The sequence below is a fragment of the Ambystoma mexicanum genome, chromosome 3q (genome assembly GCF_040938575.1).
Source record: "Ambystoma mexicanum isolate Mex_15411 chromosome 3q, UKY_AmexF1_1, whole genome shotgun sequence".
Classification (NCBI taxonomy): Eukaryota; Metazoa; Chordata; class Amphibia; order Caudata; family Ambystomatidae; genus Ambystoma; species Ambystoma mexicanum.
Genome location: NC_090926.1, coordinates 905,158,102 through 905,171,785, shown reverse-complemented (window position 1 = coordinate 905,171,785; position 13,684 = coordinate 905,158,102). Strand labels below are relative to the sequence as shown.

The 13,684-nt window shown below is 45.4% G+C and overlaps 1 protein-coding gene across 2 annotated transcripts in view; it reads right to left on the bottom strand.

The window, feature by feature from the left end:
* The window catches only part of CEP112 (centrosomal protein 112), a 3,147,769-nt gene that overhangs the window by 1,885,232 nt on the left and 1,248,853 nt on the right, over positions 1-13,684 (bottom strand). The window lies entirely within an intron of this gene.

The following is a 13,684-nucleotide window of genomic DNA, read 5'->3' as shown; positions in this document are numbered from 1 at the left end:
ACTCTTCAATGGAGTAAGTACTCCAGTCTGAGTTTTCACTCAATAATTGTTGTCTCGCCATTGTTGGAACTGTCTATTTTGTGAGTCACCCTTCTTTTGTTTTTAGGTAGACGTGTCTAAGGTTTCCTTTCTCCCTTGAAATTGGAGATTGGTCTTTTTTTTGTTGTTGTTGTTTTTGTTGGTCTTGGTTATTTTCAATTTTTTTGGGTTATTTTTATTGACGTCCGTCCTGCTTTTTCTTGACTCTTTATAGTGTTTGATGTCTCGTTCTGTGATCGTGCCACAGTGGCTTTTCCGTACATACTTTTGCCTGATTGAATATGCCAAATGAGAAGTTCGTGGTGGAACCCCCTATTTTTTCTTTTGTTTTTTTTTCAGGATCCTTTGGTGGAAATGAGAAAGGGTTTGCTAGGCCCGGGTTTTTGATAATTGAAGGTAATTCTTACGTCCGGGAATCCAAGCTTATCTCGTCTGCCTCAATTATGGTGATGATCTCCGATAATGGGTCCGGGTCTTCTTGTCGCAGGCTGAGGGGTGGATTAATTAATGAGACTACCTTTTCACACGTTTTATTGTTGATAAGAGCACACTCCGTCACGGATTCCCGATGTTCTTCCATGCGTGGGCGAATAGGGGTCCTTGGCTTTCTGAGCTGTTCCATCATTTCCCTTTTTACCTGTTCCATGTCAAGTTGGATCTGCTGTCTAAGGGAATTGTTCAGGGTCTGCCTATTTCCTTCCCCAGCCATTATGAACCCTTCCAAGTTAGTCAATTTCAGATTCATCGATGCCATCATGGACATTTGGTCTCTCAATCTGTCGTTTAGGGATTCGTAAAGTTTACAAAAAGGCGCAAGGGCGATGGTTACTGTTGACATTAAGGACATTAAGTCAGGCTTTTTCTGTGGAGAATCCTTAGGGTCTGAAAGATGTAATTCACTTAGACGCCTAGTGGTAATCGGTGTGGTAGATGAGAAGTGCTGGGAGCGAACCGGAGTCGACTGTATCCCACTTTTTGGTTTTGCAGTTGTGTCAGGTGACCTTAAACCGTCCACTTGAGTGGCCACGGATGTTTTTCTTATATCAATAGACGAGTCATTAGAGCCATCGATCTGAAAGGTTGAGTAAAGAGGGTCAATTTTGTTTTTAGCACCGCAGCCGGCCCAGTGATGAGAATTTCAGTTTTTTGCCATTGAGATATAGGCCATGGGTCTCCATCCATGCTTGGATGGTGGCGTAGATGGAGTTTAGCCTAGCAGCGTCATCAGTGTAAGAACCGGAGAGGGGGAGGAGAATCTGTGTGTCCTTTGCATAATTTTTGTAGGCTATGCCAAGGAAGTCATGGAGGTCGAAGAGGGGCTTTGTGGATATATTGTACAGCATAGGTGAGACGCAAGAGCCTTGGGGTACACCACAGTTGATAGCACAAGCATTCTCAGCCAAAACTTTCATTATTCTACCTACAGGTTGCTGCTTCCTGTGAAAAGTAGGCTGGGGATGTGAGCATAGTATGCTGTGATCGACTAAGTCGAATACTGCCGGCAAGTCTAAGAGAAGCAGCAGGGCACGTTTCCCTTCATCCTGAACTCATCCATCTGGTGTTTTTCAAGTCTAAGAGTGCAGACTCTGTCCCGTGCCCTGGGTGGAAACCAGATTGGCGCATTCCCAGACTGTGTTTTTTCTCTAAATGATGTTGTATTTGGATATAGGCCACTCTGTCAAGTATTTTTAGGAGGAAGGGGATGGTAGTAATGGGCCGGTAGCTATTGGGCAAGGCCGGGTCGAGTCGAGTGTTGGTTTCTTTAGAAGGCGGAGTACCCAAGCTTCTTTATGACTGGAGGGAACCACACCAGTAGCGAACGAGGTATTGATGATGGCCATGATGAGCAGTGCTAGAACTTCAGCACACTCTTTGATCAGGAGGGCCGGGCAGATATCCCCTTTGCATTTAGATGGCTTGAGGCTTCTTAGGCTGCATATTGTTTCTTGTGTGGAGATATTGTGGAAGCTGAACAATGGGATGTCTGGGGCGAGAGTATAGAGTGTGGCAGTGGATTGGCAGGAATGAAGGAAGCTGGCTTGTTTAGTAAGTATTTTCTTTTTAGAAAGTCAATTTCGAAGACCATGGCATCCTGGATACTGTCACATCATGCAGTATCTTTGGTAAGGGAGGAAACCTCTGGGATTGGGGTTTCCAGTTGTCTGAGGATAGTGAATAATTCCTTAGTGTCCGATTTGGCACTGGCTATTGTGGTGTTAAAGGTAGAGGGGTTGGCTAGGATGATACCATTTTGATATTGGAGAGGTTCAAGAATTGCAGTTTGGAGTCTTCTGTGGGATTACTTTTCCAGTGTGGTTCGGCCAGTCTTTTCATGGCTCTGAGTGTTATGAGCTCTTGGGTCTGCCAGGAATTAGTATGTGCTACTACTTTTTGGGGGCTAATGGGGCAATGACGTTGATGACGGTGGTCGGAGTTTGGGTATAAAGGTCCACTAGTAGCTTGGCGTAAGGGCTGTCCAAGGTCTCTAGATTGAGGGTGTTGAGGAAAGGAAGGAGGTTCTCTTTCGTTATTGTGCGGGAACAGTGGACTAGTGTGAGGGGTAGCCTTAAAGTGGGTAGTTTAGGTGATGACGTGTTGGTCCAATCATGGGCAGGGAGAATTGGTTATGACACGTATGTGGCAGCTGAGGCGCAGCTAACCAATCTGGTGAGCACCTTTTGTTGTGCGTAGGCTTGTGAATGCACTGTTTGAAGTTCAAAGTGGTTAGGGCGTCAGCTACGGCGATTTCTGGATGGGTCGGTGGGATCATTAAAGCCAAAGAGGTCACCTAGAAGAAGTACTTGTGAGGAGGGTTTGATGTTGTCGCCTAAGATGCAAAGGAGGTCTTCAGCAAATGTGAGCATGGGACCTGGTGGACGAGATGGACCGAGATGGTGTTTGAGGGGGAGGTGGTCAGTTTAAGTGAGAGAATGTCACAGTTGTTGTAGAGATAGGTGATTACTAGTCCAATAATTAGGTGCTCTTTTGCGATGAAGGCCACTCCGCCTCCTCTAGCGTTGAGCCTATCACTCCTATAGATAGGGTAGCCTATTGGGAAGACAAGGGACAGGGCCGTGCCTGAGGCTGTGTGTAGCCAATATTCTGTGATGGCTAGGCCGTCGAGGTTACATTACCGACCGGCCCCCAATGCAGAAAAAGCCGGTGTCGTTGAACATGCCAACATATCTATCTCATGAGCTACGCATGCCTCCTTATCGATTGATGCTCTGCTCAGGAGTGAGTTTCCATATCATTTGCACCCAATCCTGTTGACTTGGTCAATTATTAAAAGTAATGCTTTTAATAACATAGTATGAGGTCCCTTATACAACATTGTTGTAGTATTTAAAAATTAGGATTCCCACGAAATATACATTTTATTCACTCGAATAGGAAATGACCCTGCCCTGAATGTTCCATAATAATGAAAAGTTTTCAAATTTTACATTAGCCAATGTTCTTCTTTGAAGTTGCAGCTGCTTATTATTTGAATTAAGGTAAGGAGTACGTTTTTTTTATAGTCTACTTGTTGGTATACTTGACAGAGGCCACAGTTAATAGAGAATGATTTTTTTTTTATTTTAAAAACAGAACTTTAGATTCTAAAACATTTTCCATAAAACATAACCGCTTTTCGTTACACTAAATCACTCCTACTAAGTACTAGTTCAGTGTTTTAAATGAGTTTTGTTAGATGCCTGAAGTTGAATACAATTTACCATACTGACAGTATTTCTGTTTGAATTTTGAGGGGAAAAGTTGCGCCTGCTGTTTGTTTGCTATATATCACAACACTGGTTTTATTCCTTTCAAAGCTTAATAGGTCGAATTACACTGAAAGGACGCTCTTGATTATTTGTCTACTAAAAAACAATGTTAATAGATAAGGTGCCTTATGGTATGAACACCTGTTGGTGGTCTTGATTTGGTTATGCACAAGGCTGTTTCATTGGGCTAAACACCAATATATATATTTTCAAACTGTTGATGGAATCATTGGATAATTTACTTTCTATAGATTTCTGAACTGAATTCTGACTAACATATTAGTCCCTTATTAACTAGCACATACAACTCTAGTTTACAAAAGATGAGCAACACATTTTATTTTGTCACTCGCACCAGGACAACAAGCCCGGCTCTTATCCCTGTTGTGTGTGCAGTTTCTACTTACATATTGAACTGATTTCAAATGAGCGCAGATAATCACCCAGCTTGGTCTGTAGTTTAACTACGTAAGTTAGGTTAGTTATCCATAGTGGTATTCAATTGGCCTTCCGGCCCATGTAAAAGCAGCAAAATTGCTACTTAAAGCATAAGGGATGAGACGACTCACATTTTCTTACGCGTTCAAAAAGTAGAGACTTAATATCTCTAGCAGCGAGCCACAGCCATAAATGGTTTACAACCTGAAGCGCTTATTTTATTTTTATAGCAGCGCACCAAGAGTCTTTCCTTTTTTTTTCTATTGCAATTCATCTACCCCAGTCTGTTCACTGATCGAGGTCCGTTTTTCTTTTGCTATTTTGTTTCTGTTGTTTGTGTCATGTGTTCGGTTTCCATGGGTTAATTGGCATCTGGGCGCTAGTTACATAGGTAGGCACAGTTACACAGGTGGGTATAGTCCAAGCCAGTAGAAGAGGCTGAGGTTGGTTAGAAGAACAGGTGAGTCTTTTGTTTCTTTCTGAAAAGTTGATGAGTCAGAACGCAAATGGAGTGGGAGATTGTTGCAGAGGTTAGCAACGACAGTGGGGAAGTTTGAGCCACCTGCACATTTCCATCTAAATCTAACGGTGAGTAGTCGCTGGCTTTTGGAGGAGTTAAAAGGTCTGGCTGGCGACTATTTCTTGATCCTCTGGGCGAGGTAAGTCGGGGCTTTGTTTGCCAGGCAGCGGTGGGCAATTGTGAGGATTTTAAATTCGATTCTTTCCCAGATCGGGAGCCAATGGATTGAGTGCCTTAACTCAGATATGGTGAGATTTGTTCAGGTCCAGGGCTGCTCTGAGATCATTCATTTGAATGATCTGGAGCATGTTCAGGTTTTTGTCTGGGGTGTCCACAGACTAAGGCGTTACAGTAGTCTAGCTTGGAGAGCACAAGCGCGTGGGCCACTGAGAGGTGGTGGAAAAGAAAGGTCTGCTTGATTGAATACGTTTTGTCGTGAAGACTGTTGTAGAGGCAAGGTTATCAATTTGGCAGGTCATATTGAGGGAAGCGTCAAGGTAGATACCCAGTGTTTTGACTGAGGTGGAGACAGGAATGTTGTGACCATCTATGGAGAAGAGCTGGTATGCCGGGCTGAGGTTTGTGCGACGGGTTGAGGGGCCAACTAGAAGCAGTTTGGTCTTCTCGTTGTTAAGAAATCAGCTATGTTAGGCCATTCAGGTTTGGATGGTCTCGTAAATGGCATTTACAGTGGTGTAGTCCTGGTCGTAAGAACCTGTCAGGGGGTTGAGTATTTGAGAATCATCTGCATAGTTGGTGAAGGAGATACCCAGGGAGTCTAGGTGGTTGAACAGTGGTTTTATGTATATATCGTAGAGGGCTGGGAAGACGCATGAGACTTGTGGGACACCGCAAGGAATTGTAGAGGGCGAGGCCGAGTCTCCGCCGGGGGAAGACTCATGAGGTTCTATTTTCGAGGAAGGAGGCAACCCAGCTAGCTGCTTCTGGAGAAAAGTATGCAACTGATATCAGGTGGTGGCAGAGGATCTTGTGGTCCACCAGATCAAAAGTGGCAAAGAGATCAAGTAACATCAGGAGGGAGAGTTTTCCAGCATCATTGGCATCATCCAATTGACTCTTTAGGTCAAGGAGGGCCACTTCTGTTGTGTGACCTGGGCGAAAGCCAGATTGGCGAGGGTGGAAGATGAAGTGATCTTCCACAGAAAAGCCTGTTTTTGGGTGTAAGCGATTCTGTCTAGGATTTTCAGTAGGAATGGGACGGTGGTGATGGGTCAATAATTGGTACGTATAGTAGGGCCGAGTGAGTTTTTTTAACTAAGTGGTGATCCAAGATTCTTTAACCCCTTAAGTGCCAAGGGAGAGGTATCTCGTCCTTGGGATTACCTCCCTGTTGCCAAGGACGAGATACCTCGCCATTGGCACTTAAGGGGTTAATGAAACAGAACACTTTAGAAGGCATTGAATGGTGAAATACCAAAATCACCAAAAAAGGCTTGCCACTGGGGGGGAAATCCCATGGCAGTTAAAAGGTTAAGGCAAGTGGGGGCGATATTGTATTTGTATTTATTTATTTGTATTATTTGTATCCAAGGGCCTCAGGGCGCATGTTTGGAAAGAAAGTTACAAAAAGTGTTACAAAAGGAGTTACATAGATAGGTACATAATGCAATTATATAAACATGTTTACATAAAAGAAGAACATGCATCTTAGATAATACAAGGAATGAATATACAGTATATGCAGTGAGTGGCCTGATTGCGGGTGACCTCTTGCATGAATTACAAGGCTGAGGCCAATGCATCCTGTTCGTGGAGCCACTGTTTAGTTTTGTTTTTGAAAGAGTGGAAGGCTGGGACATTCCTCAGATCATTGGGAAGGGAATTCCACAGCTTAGCAGCAAGAACTGGGAATCTTGCGCCACTAGCTGTCTGAAGCTTGAAACTGGGGATGGTTAATGTGTGCGCCTGAGCAGATCTCAGTGGTCTGGAGGCTGTATGTTGTGTGAAGCGAGTGGACAGGTAAGCAGGTGTGGCATTGTTTTGTGCCTTGTGTGTTAAGACTAGTGTTTTAAGTGAGATACAAAGTGAAATGGGTAGCCAATGTAGGTTGCGCCTGGTAGATGAGATGTGTGAACGCCTGGGGATATTGAGAGCGGCCCTAATGGTGTTTTTCTGGGTGACCTGGAGTTTGTCGAGGTTTCTTTGGCTGGTCCCTAGGTAAAGGGCGTTACAATAATCAATTATGGACATGATGTGGGTCCTGGCAAGGATGAAGCAGTTGTCTGTTGTTAGGAAGGGGCGGCACGCTGAGATGAGTTTACACATGTACGATGATGCTGAAACTACTGAGTTGGTTTGTCTATTGAGAGATAGAGTGGAATCTAGGTAAATTCCAAGTGTTTTCGTGACGTTGGTGACTTTAATAACATTTCCATCAATAAAGAAGGAGTTATATTTAGGGTCAAGTTTCATAAGTTTAGACTGAGAGCCTAAGATGAGTAACTCAGTTTTCTCGTCGTTCAGATAGAGCCCATGGTGTGCCATCCAGGCTTGGATGACTGAGTAAACTGAGTTGAGTGCGTTGACATCGGTTGCATAGTCGCCAGTGATAAGGATGAGTATCTGGGTGTCGTCCGCATAATTTGTGTAAGAGACACCCAGATAGTCAAGAATATCAAAGAGCGGTTTAGTAAATACGTTGTACAGCGTGGGCGATACACAAGAGCCCTGTGGAACTCCGCACGGGACATGCGCTGGGTCGGCCGTAGCTGAGGAGGAGAAGACCCTCATAGATCTATTTGCTAGGAAGGAGCTTATCCAGGAAGTAGCTGCGTCGGAGAAGTGAGCGGCTATCTTAAGGTGATGGCCGAGGATTTGGTGATCGACCAAATCAAATGCAGCAGAGAGGTCGAGGAGGAGCAAAAGAGCTTGTTTGCCCTTGTCTTTCAGGTCTTCGATTTGGGTTTTCAAGTCAATCAGGGCAGTCTTGGTACCGTGACTAGGTCAGAAACCAGATTGTTAAAGCCCTAATAGGTTGTTGGTATCAAGGTAGTCCTGGATTTGAAGATAGGCGGCACGATCCAAGATTTTGAGTAGGTAAGGAACCGTAGTGATGGGCCTGTAGTTGGTGGGATTGCTGGGGTCGAGGTTAGGATTTTTAATTAGGAGGATGACCCAAGCATCTTTGAGATTATCAGGTACTATACCCGATATGATTGAGGAGTTGATAAGGGAAGTAATGAATGGTGCGAGGTCATGAGCCGCTTCCTTTACGACTGGTGCAGGACAGGTGTTGCCTTGGCAGTTGGAAGGCTTAAGCTTCATGATGATATTTTCAACTTCCTTGGTGGTAAGGGGTGAGAAGCTGAAAGGTTTGAAAGCATGCTTCGGAGCGGGGATAATGTAAGACTGGGGGTAGTCCGTTGAGTCAGAGAGGTGCCTTTTTTTGCTGTTAATTTTGGTTTGGAACAAGGCAATTTTGTTTAGAAGAGGTTTTTGGATATTGGAACACCAATCAGCATCAGGGGTGCATGAATCCAATGCAGCAACTGGGGACTCTAGTTCCTTAAGGATCTTGAAAAGTTCCTTGGTGTTAGATTGCGCTTGTGAGATCCTGATGTTGTAAACTTCTTTTTTGGCCGCTAGGATAGCTTCTTTGTAATCGAGGGAGGCGATTGTAAGGTTATTTCTATTGACAGGTGTAGGTGATCTTTTCCAATGTGACTCAGCTTTTCTTTTTGCTATGCACAATTCACGTAGGTAAGGGGTGAACCATGAGTTGAGATGATTGCAAGGTTTTTGTTTGCACAGTTTGAGTGGGGCAATAGTGTTGAGAGCTTTTAGCATGACCCGGTTGTATGTATCGACTAAGGCGGAGGGGTCAGAGCAGGAGGAGAAAGCCGAATTCAGTAACGGGAGTATAAGGGAGATTAGTTTCTCAACCGTAATATCCTTCTTGTTTCGAGTATAGGTTGGCAGGGCAATGTTAGGTTTGTCTGTGGGTGGGCTAGAAGTGATGGAAAATATTATTTTATGGTGATCAGACCACGCACATGGTGTCACCGAAGTTACTTTTAGATCACAGTTCATGTCTGAAACCCAGTCAAGGGTGCGACCCTTGATATGGGTGGGTACATTGACATGTTGGGTAAGGCCGAAGTCGGCCAGAACACTGGCTACGTCATTGGCTTTGTCATAGTTTATATCCTTGTAGCCCAAGTTGAGGTCACCAAGTAAGATGATTTGAGATTTAGGCTTAATGCTGGAGGCTAAGATTGAAGAGATGTCCTCAGAGAATGTGGCGGTAGGACCTGGTGGCCTATATATGAGATGCACTGAGGCTGTGTGGTTGGGAGAAATTGGTAGTTTAATCGAGATTAATTCGGCTGATGGCAGCTGCATGGATTTAGTGGATCTGAGATTGAGCAAACTCTTGAATATGAATGCTAAACCGCCCCCCTTGGTTTGCTTCGTATCCCTGTTGCATCTAATTATGGAATAGTTGTCAGGGATGGCTGAAGTCAGGGCAGGCCCCGAAGCCGCATGCAGCCAGGTTTCCGTGATAGCAAGGAAGTCAAGGTTTTCTGTCACGATGAAGTCTGCAATGTCTAAAGCGTGTGCAGGGACAGAATGTGCGTTGATAAGTGCACCTTTGAGATTGGTCACAGTGTTGGGGTGGTTAGCAATGGTGGTTGCAGCAATTATTGGAGCCACGAGGTCAGTGGTGTTTTTAGTTTTTTCTATACTGGGGAGGTCCATGTGATAGGACCAATGATGACATCTGGATGCTAATCTTTGGTTTCTGACTGACGTGTCACAGGGATAGCTCGAGAGGTTAGGCGATGTTGATCTGGTCAGGAGAGACAGTGTGGGTTTAAGCGTGGTGACATTCTGTCTGCCTCTATTAGCCAGCGTAGGGTGGCAGGCAGTTGAGGTGATGCTATTGTACAGGCGAGAGCCAAGCCTGGCATTCCTGATGCTAGTAGGGCAGGGTTGGTTGGGGGTAGGGTTGGTGGTGAAGTGTTGTAGCCAGAGGGCTGGTGCATTTAGGTATGGATTGAGCAAAGTTAAATTACAGGAAGGAGGTGCGCCAGATGGATTTGTAATCGTTGTGGGAAGCATAGTTGTGCGTGGTGTAACAGTGATAGATATGTGGTATTGGGCAGCAGTGTGGTTGTGCTGTAGGCTTAAAATGGCCAGAGTGGTGAGCAGTATGTAAAGGACGAGATGTAGGCTGAGCGAGTGTACAAATTTGAAGGTACTAACATACGAGATTAAGTGAAGTGGGTGTGGTCTGAGGACATAATACATTTTAGTGGAAGACGTAGGCTAAGAATTTCAGTAGACCCGCTGAGAAGGGTGCGGCAAATAATGCTCGTCAGCCTAGCGTGACACAATAAATCTGTCAATGCCTAGTAAAGACTAAGTGTAATTGAACAGACTATGATCTGAGCGGGCATAATAGGCAGCAGGTACTATCTAGCGCATGAGGTGCAAGTGTCTTATACTAGCCAAAGTAACAAATAAGTGGTGATCTACGTAGGCACAGGGCTTGGGCCGTACATTCCAGAGGGGTGGCACTCAGAGGGTGCACTTGGAGTGTGCAGTGTTCAGAGTCATATGTATACCACGAGCTAGTGGTCCATTTTACCAGCAGTACATAGAAAGCATAGGAGAACGCTTTATAGGCAAAACATACGACGCTAGGTGGCTAAGCATTGGTTAAAGAGCGGTAGGTGTGGTACACAGTGTGTGGTGGGCAGCCAGCGTGAACAATGAAAGGAGACGCAGAGATATGCTGGATGGCCTTAAAGGGCAGTATGCAAGCAATAATGGTGAAATTGAGAATTTGTTTCAGGGCAAAACTTCACCTATATTCGAAAGATGCTATAAAGCCTTAAAAAGCAGTGTGCAGACAGCAATGATGCAATTGAAATTTGTTCCATGGCAAAACTTTACATAGATTCGAAAGATGCTATAAAGCCTTAAAAAGCAGTGTGCAGACAGCAATGATGCAATTGAAATTCGTACCAAGGCAAAACTTCACCTAGATTCAAGCGATGCTAGAAAGCCTTAAAGTGTGGTAAGCAGACAACAGGGTACACCTGAGATCGGTGTGAAATCATAGGATTGTCAGACTTCACACTTGGCTATATAAACAGCAAATACAGTTGGGCATGCGCACGTTTCAGTGGGGTAGTGGGGCACAAGGGAGCCGAATCACAGTCATATCCAGTTTATATGGGTACACTTGCAAGCAGATGCTGTTTAAAAGAGGTTAATCCAATGAGGATGGCTCTGTGTAAGTGGTTGAAATAGGTAACCGGTGAGATTGTTAAAGTAAAGTGCGTGCAGTGGAGAGATAGTAAGTCTGAGTCTCGCTAGTAGCGGCACATGAAATAAGACAGTTTTTGTGCTAATGAGGGATAAATTGTTTCCTTACTGCAGGCTGTATAGTACCCGTTGCAGGGTTCGCAGAGGGGTCCACGGCTACCGGCGGAGTGGCAGGGGTTCCAGCCGACAGCCGGAAAGGCAAGGACAGGCTGGGACAGGACAGTTGGCCTTCGTGCGGGCCTTAGTGCGCAGGCCGGCTACGTCTCCCGGCTTTGGGGATTGGCTGGATAAGAACGTAGATGGGCCAATCAGGCAATGCGGCAGGCAGAGGGTGCCTGTTTAGGAGGTCAATCAGCTATTGTTGTCGAGTGGTGAAGAGCAGGCATCTTGGAATGGTGACGGCATCTCAACGACGAGTATTACTCAGACAGAAGCAACAGATAAACTCTGGATGGCGACGTTGTAAGGCAAGAGGGGAAAGCTTGCTCAAAGTTACACAAAGCACAATAAAGTAGCGCTTGAGAATAAAGATGCGGCAACAGCGCAGGGAATGACAGTGAGCCCACGGGCTTACCTCTGCGTGGGGGGAGAAGCTCCTGCTTCTCACCCAGGCAACGATGGACTGCTCCAGCAGTGATAGGGGCTCCTGCTACCTTGATGCCTGATGGAACAAAGGCTGGGACAGGGGAGTTGGCCTTCGTGCGGGCCTTAGTGCGCAGACCGGCTACGCCTCCCGGCTTGGGGGATTGGCTGGATAAGAACGTAGATGGGCCAATCAGGCGATGCAGCAGGCAGAGGGTGCCTGCTTAGGAGGTCGATCAGCTGTTGTTGTCGAGTGGTGAAGAGCTGCCATCTTGGAATGGCGACGGCGTCTCAACGACGAGTAGTACTCGGACAGAAGCAACAGATAAACTCTCGATGGCGATGTTGTAAGGCAAGAGGGGAAATCTTGCTCGAAGTTACACAAAGCACATTAAAGTAGCGCTTGAGAATAAAGATTGGATGCAAAGGAGGCATTGATAATGGCGGTGATGAGGGGGGTGAGCGGTACCAGGCATTTTTTGACCATGATAGTGAGGCAGGTGTCTCCTTGGCACCCGGAGGACTTGAGTCGCTTCACTAGGTTGGCCAGATCAAGTTTGGGGATGGGAGAGAACTGGAAGACCTGTAAGTTTACAGGAGGTACATTAGCTGGGGTTTTGCGGCAGACTGAGGGCCATGTTGTGTACTTCGGAGTTCATTTTGCTTCGTGATTGTGTAATTTTCACTTGGGGCACCCTGAATGTCGCTGCACCAGCTATCGACAGTTTGCATGAGCCTTTGGCAGCTTTTAACATTCTGCTGTTGTAGGAGGCTGCCTTGGTGGTGAGGACGGATTGTTTGTATATTTTGGACTATTCTGAGAATAGTGCCTTGTTGGATTCAAGCCAGCTCTTTTTTTGCTCATAGGGAGCTAGGTTGTGTGGTGAACCATGTGTTTTCATGGTTGGTATTCTTTTCTTTACGCAGCTTGAGGGGGGCTAAGGACTCCACTGTGTTAGAAAGTAGGGAGTTCTACTGGTCTACTAGAGAGTGGCAGTGTGGTGTGTCGCTAACTTGGTCATGACTAATGGGAGTAGCCGCTCACTTGTGAGGTTCTTTGTGCAAGAGTGGAGGAGTAGCTTCTTTAATCAAGAGATGTGCAATATCAAAACAGTGCATATAGAACACATGAAGGGGCAATGCCCTTCAGGTAACAACAAGATCTTAACCAATGCCCTTCTTGCAAGCATCAGATAGTTAGTGACCTATGCCCCACCATCTAGAGCTATTTATGACAGGTCATGGCCCTCAACAACTTAGGAGCCAAGTGTAGATTCAGCTAAGAACAAATGCATTCCCTCCTGTGACATGAATGAGAACATGGGAATCCCTCATGCTTTCCACAGACTGAGAACAACAGCTCTTCAAAACAAATATTTGGTCACTTTGGTGTAGTCAAAGTCACCTAATTTCTCTTCTTCGGCTTACTTAAGGCTACAACACGAGACTGCATAAGCCAGATGGGAAAGGATCCACCTGAGGAAACCACCAGATTCCAAAGATGCAATCAACCATCTCCATGGTCAGACTGCACTTACAGGCGAACTTCTGTAACACGTTGAGAGCAGCTTAAGCTTGTACATGCCAGATAGGCGACCTGCACCAAAATGTGTCAGGCAATGCCAGGAAACACAGCATCCCTTCATCCATACATAGTAAAGGGGGGCATCACTTCCAGGAGGCACTTCCTAAAGTTTCCGTGACACACTGCAACAAACGTGGAACACCACAAGAACATGACAAACATTTCCAGAATGCCAGTCTGGACAATTTCCAAGTTGAAGATAAAACATTGGAAAAAATCTTGCCCCTTCAACAGGCTGGCAAAATAGCCCTCTGAGTAATGCATCAGCTGGAGAAATCTGTGTCTATCACGCATATCACAGGTCGAATCCAGAGAGATGTAAATGAAGGTTTAGATCAATAAAACAATTACCATTAACTTAGGAACAAATGGGTCACAGGAGTACCGCAGTATGGAAAAAAGTGGTGGTAATTATCTTACAGTCACGTTACTGCACCACTGTACTACAATGTTTGGTGT